We start from the raw sequence: 20,124 nt of genomic DNA, 5'->3' as shown, positions 1-20,124 counted from the left end.
TCCCTAATTAGCTACATGTTATTCAACAAATTGAGGAATAATCAGCATACAGTTTTTTTTTTTTTATCTATCCAGCAGACTTTGGTTTATTTAATGTTTTTATATGTATTATAAAGTATGGAATGCACAAGTGAACATTAATAACTCTCCCTCCTGCTGAAATATGCTGCAGTGTTGTAGAATATAGTGTTGCAAAAGTAACGGTAAGAGGAGGGGAGCAGATCAGACAGTGTATTGCAGAGCCTGGAGGTGTGTTCCTTCATTACGTATCGCTGGCCATTGTGCTGATGCGGAACCAGGGTCCTGTAAATTCCTGCCTGCTTGTGACACCATAGATAATTACACTTCCATAAATAATGGAGTGTGCCTTGCCCACTTCCTATAGAACTCCCCTAATGAGATTAATATACAGAGGGCAGCTAAAAATCATGTGGCAGGTAAATCTTAAATCTTCACTTTTTTCTGTTAAAGGGTATAATCCATTCTAAAGAAAAAAGTTGCAAAGTTATAAACAACTGCTGGTGGTGTACTATCTATTTCTTAAGGCAATTTCAATGTAATATGTAGCACAAATTGTTTGAATACTACAAAGAGGATAAGTCATTTGCCTCGATGTTAAAAAGGAATTGAAAAGGATTAAAAGGGTAAGTGTTAAGGCTGGGGTTAGGGAGCAAATGAAGGATGTGAGGCATCTAGTTAGGGAAGTCTTTGATCGTGTCTGTCTGAAGACATGATCAAATATTTTCCTTTTGTGGGTGTCGTGTTGGATGTTTTTGTTTTTATTCTTGAGGAAAATTAGAATGCTGACAGTGTGTCATGCTGGGGTTTTCTTTAGTGCTGCCACAACGATGCTTCAATGACGTTTTTAAGATGTCAAAAAACATCAGTGAATAACAGAAGATTTCTGGGTCATTTGCTCAAAAATGTAAGGATCTTTCCCACAGATTCACTCATTTACTCAGCTGGACAATCTGTTATTGATGTTTTGTTTATCAAACGTATTCTTATTTATTAGGGACCAAATATTAAAATCAGCCTTTGGCGACAGTCTTGTATATTTACCTTTTTAATGTTAAATGACACACACTGTTCCTGTTTCAAATACATCAACTTTAAACTAGAAAAAGATGTCATATTTGAATAAAAAACTGTCATGTACAAAGACTATAGGATGCCGTTTAAAATAAACATTCAATCGCTAATTACACATAAGGCTGGTATTTTGTAAAATAAGAGTAAATATCCTCCAGCGATTTCTGTGAACACCTACTACACAAGAACGTGCACTTATTGGCTCCGTAATGAACAATCGTGGTCACATTAAAGTGAGCTTTTATATACACTGCTGCATTGCTTTTATATTTAGCATTGCCTGCGAGTTCTGTTTATTTGTGGTGAATAATTCATGAAAGAGATGCTTTTGATGATATACTGATTTTATTTTCAAAATCTGTAAATCATCTTTCATCTGGAGTGCATCTTTTATTTACAGTGAGGTCCAAAAAATGTGAGACCACTCTCCTGTGGGGGGAAAATAAATATAGCATGCATGTTCGTCTTGAAAGCTGAAATATGTGGGATGATCTAATTTGGCTCTCTGGACTCTTTGGATCGGGCTCTCAGGATTAAAGTTGAGTAAATAATGCATGTGTTGAAATTGTTCCATCTGAAGTATGGCAAACATACAGAGCAGAGTTTTCGCGTCTTTCGCTTTTTTTTTAATAATGAAAATGATTTACCTTGTAATATATGTGGTTGGTATGGTCCCCTTTAAAGGAGAGATCCAACATCTGTTCAAAGTGAGATGATAATCCCTCAGAAGTTATTTCAAAGACAACTTTATTTTGAAATGTCTGTGCGCTCATGTTTGTATTTAGTAATTGAAAAGGACTAAACAGGTTTTTGGAGAGAGGAGAGATACAATTAAGAGGATAGTGAGGAAACACAGAAACATCTAATACAATACTCCACCAAGAGCGAACACACACACACACAAACAGACACACACACACACACACACACACACACACACACACACAAAGAGAATTGCATTTCCATTCGTCTATTTTCCTCTCAGTTATATTCACTCTGCTTTCCATTTCCTTTTCTTTCCAACTGCCGAGGCAATAAAATCACATCACACTGGAACAGTGGCTAATAAATCAGATTTGTTTGGAGACACACACACACACACTCACACTGACACACTCACACCTAAACAAGGTGCTTGCATCTATAATGTGACTATTTCCATTTTGTAAAAAAAAAAAAAATACAGCCAAGGTCTGTGAAGCTAAAGCCGACAAACATCCTTGAGGTTTTGAGTGTTTGTGCTACTGACTGTGCTGTCTAAAGTGGCAGCCAAGAGGAAAGGAACTGGGCTTGCAATCCGAGGGTTTGTGGTTCAAGTCCCGGGATATAGGCCAGGGGCTACAGTGATGTGTTCACTACTGGTGTGTAACAAGGGTTAAATGCAGAGGATAATTTCACTATCACTAATTGGCGCGTGTGCAGAAATAACTTATTCTAAAAGAACAATGGATCGGTCGACTGTGCTTGAAGGATGTCCAAGAAGTGCAAGAGCAAAGCACCGCTTATAATTACATTAAAGCATTTATCATTCAAAGTGACGTGTAATTATTTCATACTAATCATTAATCATTTCCATATTTCAAACCTTACATGGTTGAAGCTTGAATCACATCTGTTGTATCATAGCTGACCTTGCGTTTGACACAGCATAGGTACTTCAATCTTTTAAAGTTACAAAACTATATCTAGACCAGGTTACTTTACCTCTGAGAGGACAACGGATGTTTTTGAAACACGCCGTATTTAAACCTGAATACATACCAGTCTGTGATTATCAACCAACATGCTACTCCTCAATTTTGACCTGAGGTGACAAAAGTCTAAGAGTTATATTCCTCATATTACAAGTTGTACAGCAGCACATGGATGTGTACTTCCCCACATACTCTATAATGACACTATGCTATTGCTATTGCCACACTAAAATAATTGTAATACAAAGACAGAGACAAAAAGGAGATGGAAGTAGGGTGGGTCTGTGTAAAGGAGGGCATGAACTGCCTTTAAACTCACTAAAACCACATCACAGGCTTAGGTAAAAGCTGAGGAAGAAAATAGTCAACCGCAGTGTCTGGCTGTGAAGGGGAAATAAAGAGAGGGCCTGATTAAAATTTCAGAGGTACCAGCTGGGTGTCTGACCCGCCCCCCCCCCCCCCCCACCACCATTCGTGTCCTTGTGTCTGGATTGAGACGCGCTCACCTTGATTTCTTCATTTATTAACCTTGACGGAAACAAATCTGCATCCCCGCTCACACACGGATAATGGGGCAAATACGCATAACATACAATACGATCGAACACTTCCTCACGAAAGCCTCGTGTGTATGTACACATTCTGCTTTGATCAAGTACACATATTGTACGCACATTAACAAACCTGCATGCATACAGTATACACTTATACATTCAAACACAAACACACACACACACACCCTGTAGGCCCAGACAAGGCCGTTCTTTAATGAACAGCTTAATGGGTAAAGAAAAGACACAACAAAGCCGCCTGGGAGGACTGTTTGTAGTGAGGTGATCAAATACGCGCTGCGGTGATATCCTTAGCATGAATAGTGATGATGATAAGCACAGAAGAATATGAAACCAGGTTCATTTTCAATAAATTCAAGTGTCTTTCTTGTTCTACTGCTGCAACACACACAAGGAAAGACGGTATCATTTGGGAAACTCATTTATCTATTGTAAAATACACAATTGATGAAATATTCAGATTTGTGCCTTTAGTTTTTCTTTCACGGCTTTCCTCACACAAACTGAGCTGATTGGCAGTGTTATAACGACAAGTGTATAGACATATGTTCCTGCATGTCTTTGTATCTGTATATGTGTGTGTGTGTGTGTGTGTGTGTGTGTGTGTGTGCGTGTGTGCGTGTGTGCGTGCGTGCGTGCGTGCGTGCGTGCGTGTGTGTGTGTGGGCAGTTGCTAAATTGAGGGGCCACATCTTCATTTGGCCTGCCCGATAGCGACCTTGCAGCCCTGTCTCTGTGTTTTGTGACTGTCTAATGAACACTTCAGGGCCAGACAAACAAATTATAATAAATTGCCATGCTGCTGTGAGTGGAAAGTAGCTGTTATAGCACGCACACATATATTCACTAACGGGAAAAAAATAAGCAGACTGAATACACACAGTGCACATACAATAAAAAAGAATATATCTCTATTAACACACACAGCCACACAAACACACACACACACACACACACACACACACACACACACACACACACACACACACACACACACACACACACACTCATTGAATATTAGACAGTGCATTAATTCTCATCAGCTCCAGAGTAAAAGTGGATGTGATGGTGTGTCCTGCGAATGCCTCCTGTTCCAGAGCTGCTTTTCTTTTACAAAACTCACAATCGATATCTGATCTCCCAAGTGAAACATTAAAAAAGAAAACAGCCACCCAAGGGCAAACTTATAGCCAATGTTACATAATATGAAATAAGAGAGAGATCCACCCAAAGTTACGGGGTCAGGTTTATGTGAAAGCTAAAGCTGAGTTTGATTTTGCACCTTTATGTATGTTTCTCTGCAGAGTTTGTGTGCAGTTGTCACTCCAGCAATGTCTGACCTTTAACGGTGTTAGAAGTTAGGTGAAGCTGTCTTTCTTCTTCACTTAAAGGAAAGTGACATTTAATAGTCCCCACAGGTCAAAGAGGGGTAACAAACACCAAATAAAGGCTGCCAGATGACTGAAACAAAAGGACAGCCATCACTCCATGTGGTTGAGTCAATGACTGTGTCTGTGTGCTTATTTTGGTTGGACAACAACAGCTGCACCAGCTCGAGAAACTATAGAAACATTGTTGCCTGAGAGATAAAGTTTCTATTACATCATCAGGTGAGTGTTTTCTCTAAATGTTCAGACCTCTTTGGTCAAACAGGCACCTTGCAATAAAAGTTCAGGAGGCTAACAACTCCTCAGTATTGCTCTATGAGCATGAGTTCAGGTCGAGCTCACCTCTGCTCTCAGTCCTGACATTTAACTGAAAATGTGCAGAGGGGTATTTTTCGGAATACGATGTCTACAAAGGTAATCAAGATATTTTCTGGAATTTCTGCTGTCAACATTTTTCCAATGAGAAGTAAAACACAGTTCCGGATAATTCACAGCAAACCATGCATATCCTTTCTCTTGCGTTCTGAAGCCAGGTGCCACACCCTCACCTTCATGTTTTAGATATTGTTCAACTGTTGTGGTCTGACCTAGACATTATGTGTTATGACTAGTGCTGGGCACTAGGTGACGCGCGTGACGGCATGTTTACGTGCTGCGACACCGGAGTCCAGGCACCGCTTACCAGTTAGCTCCGTTAGCTGCATTAGCTCCTTTTAGCGTCGGTTAGCGCGCCTACGGTCGAATTGGAGCGGTCTGTTTATTAAACGAAAACAGCAGCGCTACAAATAACCAGCGTACCTGTGTACTGCGTATGTGTGCCTCTGTTTTTAAAGTTTAGAGTTACTTTAGAGATTAGTTTTAACAATCCGGAGTCATGTAAACATGACATCACGTGTCTTTTTCCGCTCAGTCGTCATGGAAATACAGCGTAGCACATTAACACGTCCAGCACTAGTTACGACAGATTCTGGAATATGTCAAACATATTCCTTGTTCGTGCTTGTGTAACTACTTAATATTTTTTCTATTTTCTTGCACAGAAACAGCTTTATTAGGAATGTGGCTGTATTAAATATGTGAGCACAGAGAGAAGGAGAGAAGTAAGCAGATATAAGGGTTGAAAGTAGCTGACACAAGGCAGAATACAACTGTGATGCAATGGTGCCATAAATATGCTAAATATTATCATCCAGTGACTTTTCAAGGACTTTTTTTTTTTTCAATAATCATACTTGTGTACAGCAGCTCTGCAAGCATTTTCAACAACATCCTTATGAACACTGAACACACAGCTAAGCCCTATTTGTGACTTATTTGTTTGTACGTAGAGTATTAAAATGAAGGTCATGCCGCCATTTAAATAATGCTCCAACACTCCAGTTTCTCCTCTTGTTCTTCTTCCTCTTCTAAACTTCACCCCTTTAAAATTTACATTACGTTTCTCCAGTTGGGTGCATCACTTCTTTACTGCTGCCTGTCCAATCCCTGTTCTGGGGCAATTAAGTGTAAGTAAAGGAGAGCTGGTGAGATGAAGGAATGGAAAGTGGGAGTGATGGCCCAAGGCCATGCACTCCAGCAGACAGACACTGTTGCCATTGGTCACTGTAACAGATCGCTGTCTCTGGAGTTTTAAATGATTCAAACATTTGTCCTTTGCTGTTCCTGTCATGGGCAAAGATGTTCCTCATCTCCTCCCCTGCTTCCAATCTGGCTCCCTTCCTCTTTAATGTCACTATGTTTCTCATGCACTTCCATCCATTTACCTGATCCTATCTCTACTTCTGCAGAACACAAGACAACAGGAAAAATACCTAAGAATTTACGATCTTCTCCTTTTTATACTTTCCTTAATATATGCATGCATTCTCTTCAGCCATGTTACAAGAAGTTTCGCTGTAACTTCAGCAACTTATTTCCAAAATATAATTTGCCAACACCTCGTTCCTGGATAGGCAAAACAATTCAAATGTAAAATATGTTCAATTAATCCCCCTGCATAGTCCAACAACCACACATGTCTATTTCCAGTAAAATTGGACTTCAAATGGGCATAAAAGCTCAATACATTTTGAACACAATATAAATTCAACCCTAAAATGAATATCAACTAGAGACAAAAGGGAGACAGTAGCAAACAAAGCAAGGCCAGAGACCTGAAACATCTTCAACCCAAAGCCTGGACATATTTTGATATAATTGGCAGGTTTCTCACCACTTGGCAAGCACCTTAGAAGACTTAAAATGAGAGGAAAAACGGACTGCATTCAGCCAGCAGAGTTCCAAGGCAGTAAGATGTTCATTCTCCAGAACTAAGCAGCAAAGGTTAGCTGATGAGGAGGCCAAGGGTACAGCAGGCGAACAGCAACGCAACAGTGCAACGCAACTCTCAAGCCCTAATGACTGACAGACTGAGCGCAGATGAGCTTGCAGTAAATACATTAATTACACAGAGCAAGGTCAAACAGAGCTGAGCTGAGCCAAGCTGAGTTGAACTGAGCTGGGCTTAGCAGAGCTAGGCTGAGCCAAGCTGTCTCTTACTAAGAAGAGTTAGGCCTCTGTGCAAGGCTCGTGAAGGATGCTCGGTCTCTGCGGAGCAAGCCCCGGGTCTCATTAGGGATGCAGAGAGGTTCTGACACCCATCACCTGTGAGCTTTTTATATCTGAAATAATCTCTGAGTAGATATTTCTTACATCCAATAATGAGCAAGTTTTTGCTCCGTGCAACCGAGAGGGAAGGAAAGAAGGGGGGTAAAATGAGCATATACAAAGAGAGCTGAAATGCAGAGATAGATAGAAAATCCACTTAGATTTAAAGGGCAATGGTGATAAGGAGGCATTCCTGTTTAGTTTAACACTATCAGTGTTTACAGCATTATGACTCTGAATCCAATAACTTGACAGCTCCTCTGCCTCGCTCCCTTTTTGGGACTCAGAGGGAGTGTGGAGGGAAAAACGGGAGCATGGAATGGGAGCAGCGCTGCCTAATAAATACATAAACAAGTGCATAAATAAACAGAGCATCAGACCGCTGCCTGACATGGCAGAGACAGCACCTGCAGCACTGGAAGACGAGTCATCCTTCTCTCTCTTTCACTTCTCTCTGCTGTCTGCATTGATTGATGTGAAGGAGGAGGATCAAAGGGCCGCTGAACGGTAGTACTCAGGAAGATGGAGAGATGGAGCGGGAGCGAGAGGAGAAGGATGGTGCTGAAGGGAAAGGGTGGTGGATGGAGAAGTTCAGGGCCCTGTGGTCTGTCAGTCAGCTCCACCAAATGACCCTAAGTCAGACATTAAGGCCTCCAGAGTCAAAGAGTATTCACTCATTTTCATTCTCTGTCTCTCTCCTCACCTCATTCCCATCCTCTTCCCTCTCCTTTATCTTTTCTCCTCTGTGTCCCATCCTGGAGAGGAGGAGCAGGGCCAAGCACCATTAATCTCCTATCTAATAACACTGGTAATGTTACACATTATTGGAAAGAGATGGGCAAAATGAACCAGTAAGTTATCTGATATGGGTCTCCCTTCTCTAAGCCAGTCCCAAGGACATCTTGGCCAAAGACAAGACACACATACAGTGATTGTGGAACAGAAAGAGAAAGAGGGGGCGAGAGAGGGAGGACCAAGGATGAAAAAAGGGGGTGGGCAATGTAAAATATTTCCTGCTATCGACCTCTTGGCCAGGGACATGCATAGATTTCTGTATGTGGAAGATAAGTGTCTTTGATAAAGTAGGTTAGCATTGATTAATCCATGAAATCTTGGGGCTGTGGAGTTGAAGTTAATGAGTAAGATTTTCTATTTTCTCTGCAATCTTTCACGACATACGTTCTCACTACAGCCTGGGGACCCTGCAGCCCCCCCCCCCCCTGTTATTTTTGGCTAAGATGGCCAATCAATGGAGTTGACATTTGTTGTTGTGAAGGATTCACAATGCAATCATGGAATAAGAGTTGTAGGGGCCTTTTAGGTGCACAGAGAAGGGGTGGAAAGGTCACGGCTAATCTAAAGGGAACAGGAGTTATTTATCCATACACACCAGAATAAAAAGAAGATGAGAGACACAATCTATATATACAGCCCCTGGGGGGTTATGGAGACATTGCACACACACATGCAGGTCGCACACACACAAATAAAGGGTCCTTCCTGCTGCAAAGTAATTTCCCCTATTTCAATTGGTAATAAACACTGTGTGCATCAAGTGACCTATCTCAGAGACCGTAACTGATTTTTGTAGCAGCATTCAACAGCTCACAACGAAGAAGAGGAACATTTTAATACGCCATTAAACGCTCACCCTTACACTCAGGGAGGACAGATATTTGTCACGTCATTTGTGTTTGTTGTTTTTTTTGCCACATTTAGTATGATAGCACATTCTTTTTGCATGCAGCAGCTGTAGTAAAAGGAAAAAGAAAGCAAACAGGACGTTGACTGGGCACATCAGTCACATTTAGAACAACCTTGAAACAAATAGCACTATATGGACGCATCCTCGGGCACAGAACACAGAGAGAAGGAAATCAAGAAAGACAGACAGGCAGGCTTTGCAGGCAGTCAAACAGGCATCCTGCTCTTTCTTCCCCCACCTTATCTCTCTTACTGACTGTACATCAGAGCCTCACACCTCTGTTGCCCACACTCTTTCACATTCTAGTCTCTCTCTCGTACTCACTCATTCATCCATCTCTCTCTCTCTGTTGTAAATTATCCCTCTCTTCGTCAACCGCAGCAGCTGTGCAGAGGAGGTAGAGTGGATGTCAAAATATTTGGCAGCCATCTCTAGTGCCGGTGTAGCATTTTAACCTCCGTGGTTATTACACATACACAGGTTTGTCTGACATCCCCTCAGGCATTAGCCTTGAAATCTCGCTCTCCCTCCCTCCCTCTCTCTCTTTCTCCCACTCTCTCCCTCTCGCCATTCATCACATCATTATCCTTACAGCAAGGATACACAACAAGCCCCCCCCCCACCTTCATTGCTCAGCACTCTGTGAATGGCTCAAGCTCCACACCAAACTCAGCATGGCCCCTTATCCACCAGAGTCAGAACTGAAGTAAGGCAGAGTGTTCACCTTTTGCAACCACTAGAGTGAGGATGGACGAGCGGAACACATGCACTCAATCTTAGGTCTTGCGTAATCCATTCACCCTCAACTACTGCACAAACACACACACACACACACAAATAAACACTACATTGCTCATGCTCTCACACACACACATGCACACAGATATTTTCAGCAGCTAATTATCCAATGCCTTCAACACCAACTTGGAGTGTGTAAATCAGGAGTGTTGCGGCAGGAACTCTTACCCCCAGGCTCTGCCTAAGCCATGCATACATATACACCTCTGCATCTCCACCATTTCGTCTTTGTTTCAGAGCTTTTTTTTTTTTTTCAGAAGGTGTGGGTTATTCCTGGAAGAGAAGGCAGCCCACAGGGCTCTTGACAGGCCGTGTATATCAAACGTCATCGAAAGACCTAATGGTGTTGCACGGACTTGATATACGGTACTGGAGTGTGCTGGCAGCTGCATGTACTGTGTGTGTGTGTGCACAATATGTATATATGCGCCAAACACACACGTGCACCTATGCAGTAACACAACCAGCATGTATACACTAATGCAGTACATAACATGCAGCTTAAATTTGACTGACAGAGGCCTTGCTCAGCAGTACAGTGGCCGAAGGTCCCTCATGACTGAACTGAATGTGTCTTTTTTTTTATATGGCACACACAGGCACACACACATACACACATGCATGCAACACAGCACTTTTGACCCATTTAGTTTTCCTAAATATACTCTACCACTGTGTGATGATTCAGTGCTAAATATGTAAGTCATGGTCTGCCAGTACAGCTCCAAAAATCCTGCACTAAATCAGCATTAATCTCATTATTTGCATTCTGTGTTGTAGCTTCACATATTTTAAGGATCCTCACTGCATAAACAGCAGTAACATGCAAAAGTGGAGGTCAGTGCAATCAAGATTACCAATTTATTTAAAGGGGACATATTATGCAAAATCAACTTTTTAATAATTTAAATCCTTATATCGCGGACTTCTGCGAAAACCAGAAGTCCGCGAAAAGTTATATTACATTATATTATAACTTATTATTAAGTTATATATATACCAAGTTATATTCTTGGTTCCACAGTGCAGCACAGAGTCCTACACAAACTTCCAGCCTCAGAGGATTTATCTGTCCAATGGATACATGTTACATGATGGCAATGTGCCTGCTAGAGCCTGAAAATGATCACTTTTCCAAATGCTAACTGCTCCCAGTAGCCTCTGTGGCTGATGTCATTTCCTGTCCCTTAAATATCGTTTTACTTTTTTTTAAGGTGGACCTAAAGAGATACTACTAAACAGAGCGTTCTGAACAGGGCTGTTTTGGCAGGGTGATTGAACTGCTGTGGTGCTTCATCCTTAAGGTATTTTGACCAAAGCATGTCACAGACATGTTCATTAGGAACTAGGTTAACTTGGAGAAATAGGGTATAATATGTCCCCTATAAAAAATATCCTGGACACCAGTTGATTTGCCCTAAAAATAATGCAATTATTTCAAAACACTGTGACTTATTTAAAGACAAAAACTGCATAAGAATTAGCAGAGCACATATATATTTTTGAATATAAAAACATGGAGCATTATCTCATGTTTGTGTGTACAGTTTTATTATGGTAGATCAAGGAAAGTGCAGGAGCCACTGATGTTACAGTGGCGGTTTAGATACACAAACATATCTCCTCCTTTCTGCCCCATTAAAACCTGCTCTCCTCTCCTGTGCCCTATTATCACCAATCCTCACACAGTTCTTCTGCGTACCATCACAGATATTTCCCTGCAGTGTGTAATAGACTAACTAACCATAAAAAACACTTGTTAGCATATTTCTTACAATATTGTGACACTAAAACAACACACGAGCAACACACTGCTACATTAAAACAGCAAGGGGTTCACTGCTAACAAACCACTTCTCATTATGTACTGAAGTGCCAATATATATAGCCAAGACAAGGGTGGAAATGGAATATGGAATGAACCCAGAAAGCTTTGCTTTAATGACTGAGTGATGGTTTAGTTTAATGTATATTGACACGATTATTAATGTGAATCAAGGTATTCAACATTTCCATGTTCTTTGTTGGTTCACACCAAGCACAGCAAGTACGGAATATACAGATAAATTAAAGGTTAAAGACAAGAAGTGCAACACCAGTGTGCAAGTTAAATTTCTAATTCCCCCCGTCTGTGTGATGCTCACTTATGCACATCATGTTTCAGCCTAACCACTGATTTGACAGACGAACCAAGAAGAGAACACGATGACCTGTAGGCCTCGCCACCCCAAGCATACATATTTATAAGAGGCCAAGGAGGGTCATTATAACCTTGCACAGACCTGAATACAGCAGATTCAGAAATGTTGTTTCTTACCTTCTTCTTTTTTTTATAATTGCTAATTCTGTTTGCGTAGGAGAGAAATGTAAAGAATTTACTCGAGGAGCTAGACAGTAAGTGCGGGGGTGTGAGATGAAATGGCTGGAGTGAGTGAGGATAATGAAGTATATGGAGTTGGTCTGAGAGATTCAGTTGGATGCAGAAAGCAGCTCAAATTGTTGGTGAATCATGCTGCCTGATAAGCTCTGACTCCCTGAGAGAAGGATGAAAAAATGTAGGTGGGAAATGAGCATGCTGTTTGTGTGTGTGTGTGTGTGTGTATGTGTGTGTGTGTGTGTGTGTGTGTGTGTGTGTGTGTGTGTGTGTGTGTGTGTGTGTGTGTGTGTGTGTGTGTGTGTGTGTTTGTGTGTGTGTGTGTGTGTGTGTGTGTGTGTGTGTGTGTGTGGCCATGTGTGCATGCATCATTCTCTAAGAAGCAAGAACCCTTTGCGAGTATGTGGCTATGTTGTCTGTCTGTGAGTGTGTGTTGCTGCAGCGGTGACAGTGAAGGTCAGTAGCGTGGGTGTGTCTCGGGCCTCCCAAGCTGAGGCTCAGAGCTAAGGAGCCATCACTGTCACATCTCTGTCTCACTGCTGAGCGCCGCTGGCCATGCAGTACGGCAGCACACTGACTCAGACACACACACACAAATGCACACTCAGCCCCGTGGCTTTGAGCACTCACACGCACAGAGGGAGAAGGAGAGAGAGACACGACACAACACATAAACTAACCTCCAGGCACATGGAGATTCACAAATAAATACAGAGTGAGATGTCATATGAGCATAAAGTTGCAACTTTAGCTGCGCGCGTACACACAAACGTTTGTGTAGCTATCATTTTAAGACATTCATTTGGACAGTCTAAACAAAGCATTATCCCTCATCTTCAACATAACCAGTTAATACCTAACCCTAACCTTAACCTAACCACGATTCAATACTTTGCTGTATCGTCTCAGCCCTGCTCTCCGCTGTATTCAGCTAATATCTGCAAAGTGCCTCAGGTGGAGGTTTTGTGGTTCTTCTATACAAACCTGTGCATTACAACACATTCAAATATTATTATCTCCAGAGGATTTTTACACAAAACCTCAAAAAAAGCCAAACTGTCCATCTTAGATCCTTACTGTATAAGCCACTATCAGTTCACATTGATCAGGAAAATAAAATAAATATATATACTGTGAATAAAACACCTTGACAGTGTCATGTAACGTGACACATGCAGTAGTGGTAAGAGTTAAAGGCACTCATCCAGTTAAGGTGACTGCCTTTTTCATTAGCCCTTTTGGTGAAATACAGCAGGGGGTTGTGCCTCTTCCACTCCCCTTCAAAAATGAAATATATGTGACCTCTGGCCACACTGTAGCCCTGAAATGGACTGATGGTACAGTGCACAGCTCGGTGTCCCACTCTCCCATCGCCACACTCTCCTCTTTATGGCCCAATGTATGGCACATAAAAAGGAGAGCACATTGCACAATTACTGCCTAATTAACTGACCGATATTTTATGTGGTCGGCGAGGCCGCAGACAGACTGCAGATCATTGGCCAGAGTTTTAGAGGATGTGTGTCTTGCTGGACTGCTCTCAGGGTGATTTACTGTGAGTGTGCATGTGTGTGCGTGTCTACGTGCGAGGTTGCTTAAATACAAGAGGATGTATACTGTACGTCTTTGGAAGGAGTAAGCTATTTGTCTGAGTCATTGTTTATACTCTACACTGCTCCCCAACCTCCTTCCACCCCCACCACCCTTAACAGCAGCAGGTTTGCTTTGGGATTTGAGGTGTAATTAAATTCAATAAATAGGCGAAGGTGAAGAAATAAATCAAGTGGAAACTGATGAACAACAGGAGATTAAATGCCACTGAGCCATGCAAACAAATATTTCAATAGAATTCTCAACAAAGGGCGCTCAGAACTCCCCTGCTTGAAAACTTTTTAAACTCAAAGTCAGCTCTCTAAAACTGCCTCTGCTATAATTACGTTGAATGCCACCGTCATAATCGGAATATGGAGCACACTACGGAAATCGTCTCTTTGAAGGACAAAGAGTGTTTTAGTTGACGGGCTGTGTTTCCTGCCCTTCGTTGCTCGCACACCTCCAGCATCATTGTTTATTCAGAGGCCAGCAACCTCGTTATTAATGACTATTGAAGTAGCAGTTAATGCTGCATAATATATGAACTACAGCTGTGCAAATCTGAATAAAGTCTGATTAGGTTCTAAAGAGGATAGAGGAAATACTTCTGGAGCATATTAATGCTGTCATTTTAGAGTGGCGGGGGCTGCTGCTGCTGTTCATGTCGGACCAGCCAGCAAATCTGTTACTCAGCCAGTCCTAAAAGTTAGTCACCTCAGAGGCTCAGAGGGAGGGCGACCACAGGACCTCTGCTCCTGATTCAATTTTAAACAGTGCAAGTCACAGCATCTTGGTTCTCCCACTGATTCGCTTGCACTTCTCTGTACCGCACCATACTGCCCTCCTGGGCATGACAGGCGTAAGTGCTTAAAGTCCCCATAATGGAAATGAGGTCTTTATATAACAGGCATCGTTCAAGGCCACACCTGGTGCAGTGAAAGCACCCGGCTTGACTGTTCTACTAATAAATGGCTGCTAGCAGCATTCACAGACTTCAGACAAGGTTTGAGAAACTCTATAAACATCAAGCATGCTAGGTCAATCTCTAGCCATTGTATTCGCAGAGTTTTGTTGTCCAACCCCCAATTGAAATGATAAGGACAAAACAGTTTCTGTGGCCTTTTGAAACGATTAGCCATGTCCAATCCTCTCCCCCATTCACCATCACACTATTGCTCTCTCTCTCTCTTCATTTCTGCTCTTTTACCAGTCAATAAATCTTTGATTCCTAAAAATACAGTCTCCTCTGCTCTTCCTGCAATCATTCTCTCTCTCTCCTTTCCTTCTCCTCCACTCTTGTCCTCTTTTGAACAGCTGCTCTGCTTTTATTATGGCGCTCTGTATCCCGCGATCTCGCTTTCTGACCTTTTACTCTAATCTTCCGATGGCCTTTCAAGTGCAACCCTTGATCTCCAATTCCTTTGATATGCGTTCAAATATTAGATTAGACTTTGCTTTGTTTATTGAGTCAAAACAATCTGAATCTATTGCCAACCAAAAATCTCCAGTTTGTAGTTATTTCTCTTCCTGTAGTAACATTTAGTTACATATTGATTTGGGTGGAGTGCACTCTACTGCTATCATTCTGTGGTGCTAGTTTTTTGGCACTGAACGTGGCAGCACAAACACAGTGTTTTAGAATAGGCTGTCTAATGGAAGCTTATGGGAGTTGGTGTTTTCTAATCATTCAGTGTTGACGAAACACATGGTTGCAAATGGGCTGAGCAGTCACCCATTAAGCTAGCCACCAGAAACCACCAGTCTAATTGTGGTAATGAAGTTCAGGCTGACCCTATAATGCAAGGTCCATGCATGCTGTCATCCTGACGCTTTTATGGAACTGGCCTGAGTTACGACCGTCTCTCTGATAGGTCAGTGGAGAGAAAGATGGAAAGAAGGGTGGGGGGGGGATGAAACAGCATGGGAGAGCACAAGAGAGAGCCATAGAATGCTAAAAAGTCAGGCAATGACAGTGGGACAGGAACGGATTTCCAGTAAATCATTATAATGAAATTAGTCATTTACTTAAAGGACAGTGTACATCCAAGGGACTGTTCCAAGCTCCATCTTGGCCTGGCCCTATGCCCTTCAGCCTTACCCCTTTACCCTAAGGCTGGCCTTCCATCTTCCTCCACATCTTTCAAGCCTCTCAAGTGAGCAGACCCAATCAGGAATCAATAGCCATGTCACAGGGAACCCACACTGCTTTGACACCAGTGAATACGACAAAAAAAAGTCTATTACACGGCAATTATCTCCATTACTGCTGACCAACTTGGACTTGGAGAGGCACAGAATGGAGGGTGGCAGGCAGAGGAAATTGGTGAGGGTGGTGCTAGTGAGAGGTTGTGGAACTCTAATTCAGAGCAACATGTCTGATTAACCTGCATCTCTCCTCTGGGATCTGGACTCTGTGCCAGACAGAAGATGCAACACAGACACACATGCTCCAAAGCATTCATGTTCATGTTCAACTCACTTATTCTCCCTGTTCTGTTCTATCTTGGCCTAACACGGTTGCAAAGTTGAATTTTAATCCTCCAATTATTAATTTCAAAGACCGAACTAGTCTCCTTGTTAAGATAAATATAATGTTGGGATTCTATAATTAACTCATCTTTGGTTTTAAGAAATCTATTTTCCAACAGCTTGGCATGACAGATGGCTCCAAGAAATACAATCCATGAACCTCAGTTACCGTTGCTATGGAGAAAATGTCTGTCACGCGTGTGAATCAAAAGAAAAAAGTGCTAATTCACTGCAGTAAACAAGGAACAGTGAATTAATCAAAAATCAAAAATAAATGTTAATTCAGGCCAGACATAGAGTAAGTTGTATTTGGGTCACGTCAGCAGCAGATTCTTAAGCTTCTGTACACCAGGTATTTTATAATGTCTTTTAGCCGCTTTTCTGTTTCAGGTCTTTTGAACTGATGATTCAAACATGACCATTCTAAGCTCATACATGCTCCCCAGAGGAAATCAAACTCACTTTTACTTTCAGCAATGGAGTTTCAAGAACCTTAGGGTGCCCTAGGCAAAAGGGACCAGGTGAGCTCTACATGGAATCACACTGAAGCAAGATGGCAACATTGGATCTAGTGAGGCTGTTTTTAATCATGGTGTCATTGCAGACTTCTGTACATTGCCTTAGCATAAATATTCAGGTTGTTAGGGTTAGGGTTTCAATAACAATATAACATGTTTCTGTTGTGGATATCTTCAGTGTATGGAGTGTTTGAGTGCACTCCATGAAGAGAGAGAGACCTAGGGGACATAAACCATAAAGCAAAGTGACACTGCTCATTGGGCCTCACCTTGGCCTGGTAACCTTGATCAGTCAGGGCATCAGTCAGTGTTTAATTGCTGAAATGTTATGTGTGGGATGTGGATAGGGTGGCTTGGTCTATTTCTCCAGGGAGGGTGGCAGACTCTTTCCACAGTGGGTTCCCTCTGTGGAACACTCTGCACTGCTCCTGCCTCTGGCTTGCTTTATGACACTCATTTGCCTGATTAGCTAAACAAACGCTGACTGCTCCCTCCCTCACCTCTACAAACATACTTGTGGAATTTCACCCTGTGTTCGCCGCTTGTGGCTAAAGCGTGTGCGCGTGTGGAGTACGCACACGTGCGCGCGTAACCGTACATATTTCCATTAGCGGCGCCTTAGAATGAACAATGTGCATGATGAAAATTATCAGCTGTAAAAGTGCTCATAACTCACCACAGGGTCTGAATCAGCAAACAGTAGCATTAATCAGTGCCTTCAGCACACGGACTATACAATTAATGCAATCTATTTATCGTTTAATATGTGTGGGATGAGCATACTGCACATCCTCTGCTCATTACCATGCATGATATGTTTGGAACAAACAAAAAACATTTTCTTAATGTTTTTATCCCACCATCTTTGCGTAATATGCATGCGCATGGTATGCAAATGAGCATCTAGACCCTCCCACAATCAAAGAAACACAACATAACATTTATCTTGGTGAAATATAACCTTTGATGTGCAGAGCTTTGGTGGTAATGAAAGCAATAGGTCTCTGTGAGTGCAGATTGCTTTTCCAGAGCTTCATTTTACAGCCGGTTGTTGAATACACTCTTCTGGCAACTCCTCTTGAATGTTTCATCACAGAGAAGATCCCAGGGGTTGGTTCAACCCCCTCATCACACATACACGCTCACTATGAGGAGCTTTCACATCATGCATGTGGAGGATATGAGAGTCAACTGGATGCCATTTCATCTGCTGGGGGAGCGATTTGATTGCATATTCAATGTGGGAGGATACAAACAAGATAGAATGTCAAGCAGGGGCGGCTGTAGTAGCTACAGTCGGCCGGGTGTGTCGAAATAGCTTTTGGAGGTGTCAAATGATCCTTTCTTATCTATGTCGGACAGCCTAAATGTAGTTCTTATGTGGCCACGCGTACACGGTCAGGTGTGCGACAGAGCTTTCTGTGTTTGATTACATCTGCAGCAGAATGAAGAAGAAAACAAGAGTAGGTGAAACATAATGAATCTGCTAATTTTTTTTGCCAAAGAATCAGTCATACAATCTGAAAATAATTATGCCATCTATAAATATTAGCCACTGCCAAGGAGATGCCAGATGGCTTATTGGGGGATAGTGATTGACGCATCTATGTACAAAAACAGAGTGATTTTCTCCGACTCAGTAGTTCAACAGAACTATGCGGTACATCTGTCTCTGAGAATAGACAAGACAAGAATGAAACAGAGCCAGTGGAGCCTAGTCTTTTGAAGAATGTCAGGATTTTGTCTTGATTGAAAGCACTACCTGGGGAGAGCCGATATGAGTTTGTTTCCGTGTTCCTGTCTGTGTGTATCTACATGCATTGGACAAGGGGAATTAGTGTCTGTGCTTGAGTGGTCTTTATGCTTGCTTTGCATGAATTGCTGCATAAAAGCGCAACCAACTGGGTGTGGGAGCAATGTTTGTGTAGTGTCAGGTGGAAGGCTTTATGTTTAAGATCTAGAGGCACGTGTGTGTTCTGGTGCGTCTGAACTTGCCACCTGCTTGCAATCGGCTTCATGAGTGTAACCCGAGGTGTTTGAATGGCAGCATACAAACAAAGAACTGAGAACATTTGGTCGTTAATATTTTAATTACTGTAATATGCATTCCCGTTGCACTCACTAGTCTGCATTGTCTGTGATATCCTGCTTTATATGAACAGTGTATATGTATATGCATATCATCAGGACCCTATTAAATAAAAAGAAAAATGAATAAAGATCTGAGGTCTTCACACATAAGCACAATAAGGGCTTAAGTATTCAGCTTTTAATTAACATTAGTCATATCAGTACGGAGTAATTTGAAATTGTCTTCAGGTCTGCAGAGAGAAGACTGAGGGAGAGAGAGACTTTAAACCATTAAGCTCAGCTGTTACACCAGTCACACCAGTGGAGTTGCTATCTCTTGCAATAATTTGATCTCTGTCCCTTTGTATTTTGCTTCTTTTTTAAAACCACATGGTGCCTCCCTGTCTTCCTCTTTTCCTTCCTTCCTACCCCTTATCTATTTGATCCAGCCCCCTTTTCTTTCCACATTTTTTTTTCCTTCAAGCTGCTTCTTTTTTTTTTCTTCCCCGTGTTCTTTATTTCTTCTGGCTCTAAGCTTTTCTCTTGCTTTTATCTCCACTTCATACAGAATAACTGTGCAACTTGGTGAGTATAATGAGGCTCTTCCTCTACAACTTCAAACCTTCCTTTCACCCGTTTGCCAGGGTTCTAAAACAATCCCGGAACAAATATTTTGACATTCAGACACAAGGGAAGACGTGTGGAACCAGCGGAGGCATTCTGATTCATCTTCTACTAAAACAAGAAGTATTATATAGTTAGAGAAATTATTTAAAATACTGTAGATCAAATGAAAGTATGTAGAGGTTTTTTTTCAATGGTCTCTTTGATTCCACTGATTTCATTGATTTCACTGATTATCTGTCCACTGTGGAATAAATGAGCATGAATGTGGTGCTTATAGACAGTGAAGGTAATTATACCAAAGGACAGGACCTATATGTTGTACTGAGAATGATTTGGCAGGCCAGCAAAGTACTACATTGTCATGGATCACAGTGGGCAGCTTATTGTGAAGATACGCTGTCACTGTGGCACATTTATACCGGTAACTGCGAAGAATAAAACACCCATGGCACGGCCTAGAATGCCACTCCACAATAAACTTGATTATCATGGTAGTTATGTAAGTATAAAACGCTTTAC

At 41.8% G+C, this 20,124-nt stretch overlaps 1 protein-coding gene across 1 annotated transcript in view; it reads right to left on the bottom strand.

Moving 5' to 3' along the window:
• celf5a (cugbp, Elav-like family member 5a) overlaps nucleotides 1–20,124 on the bottom strand; it is a gene marked incomplete at its 5' end in the record, with an annotated part of 185,867 nt that overhangs the window by 104,652 nt on the left and 61,091 nt on the right. The window lies entirely within an intron of this gene.

This window comes from Microchirus variegatus, assembly GCF_963457635.1.
Source record: "Microchirus variegatus genome assembly, chromosome: 4".
Lineage (NCBI taxonomy): Eukaryota > Metazoa > Chordata > Actinopteri > Pleuronectiformes > Soleidae > Microchirus > Microchirus variegatus.
The sequence above is the reverse complement of the archived record's forward strand: the minus strand, read 5'-3'. Positions and strand labels throughout refer to the sequence as shown.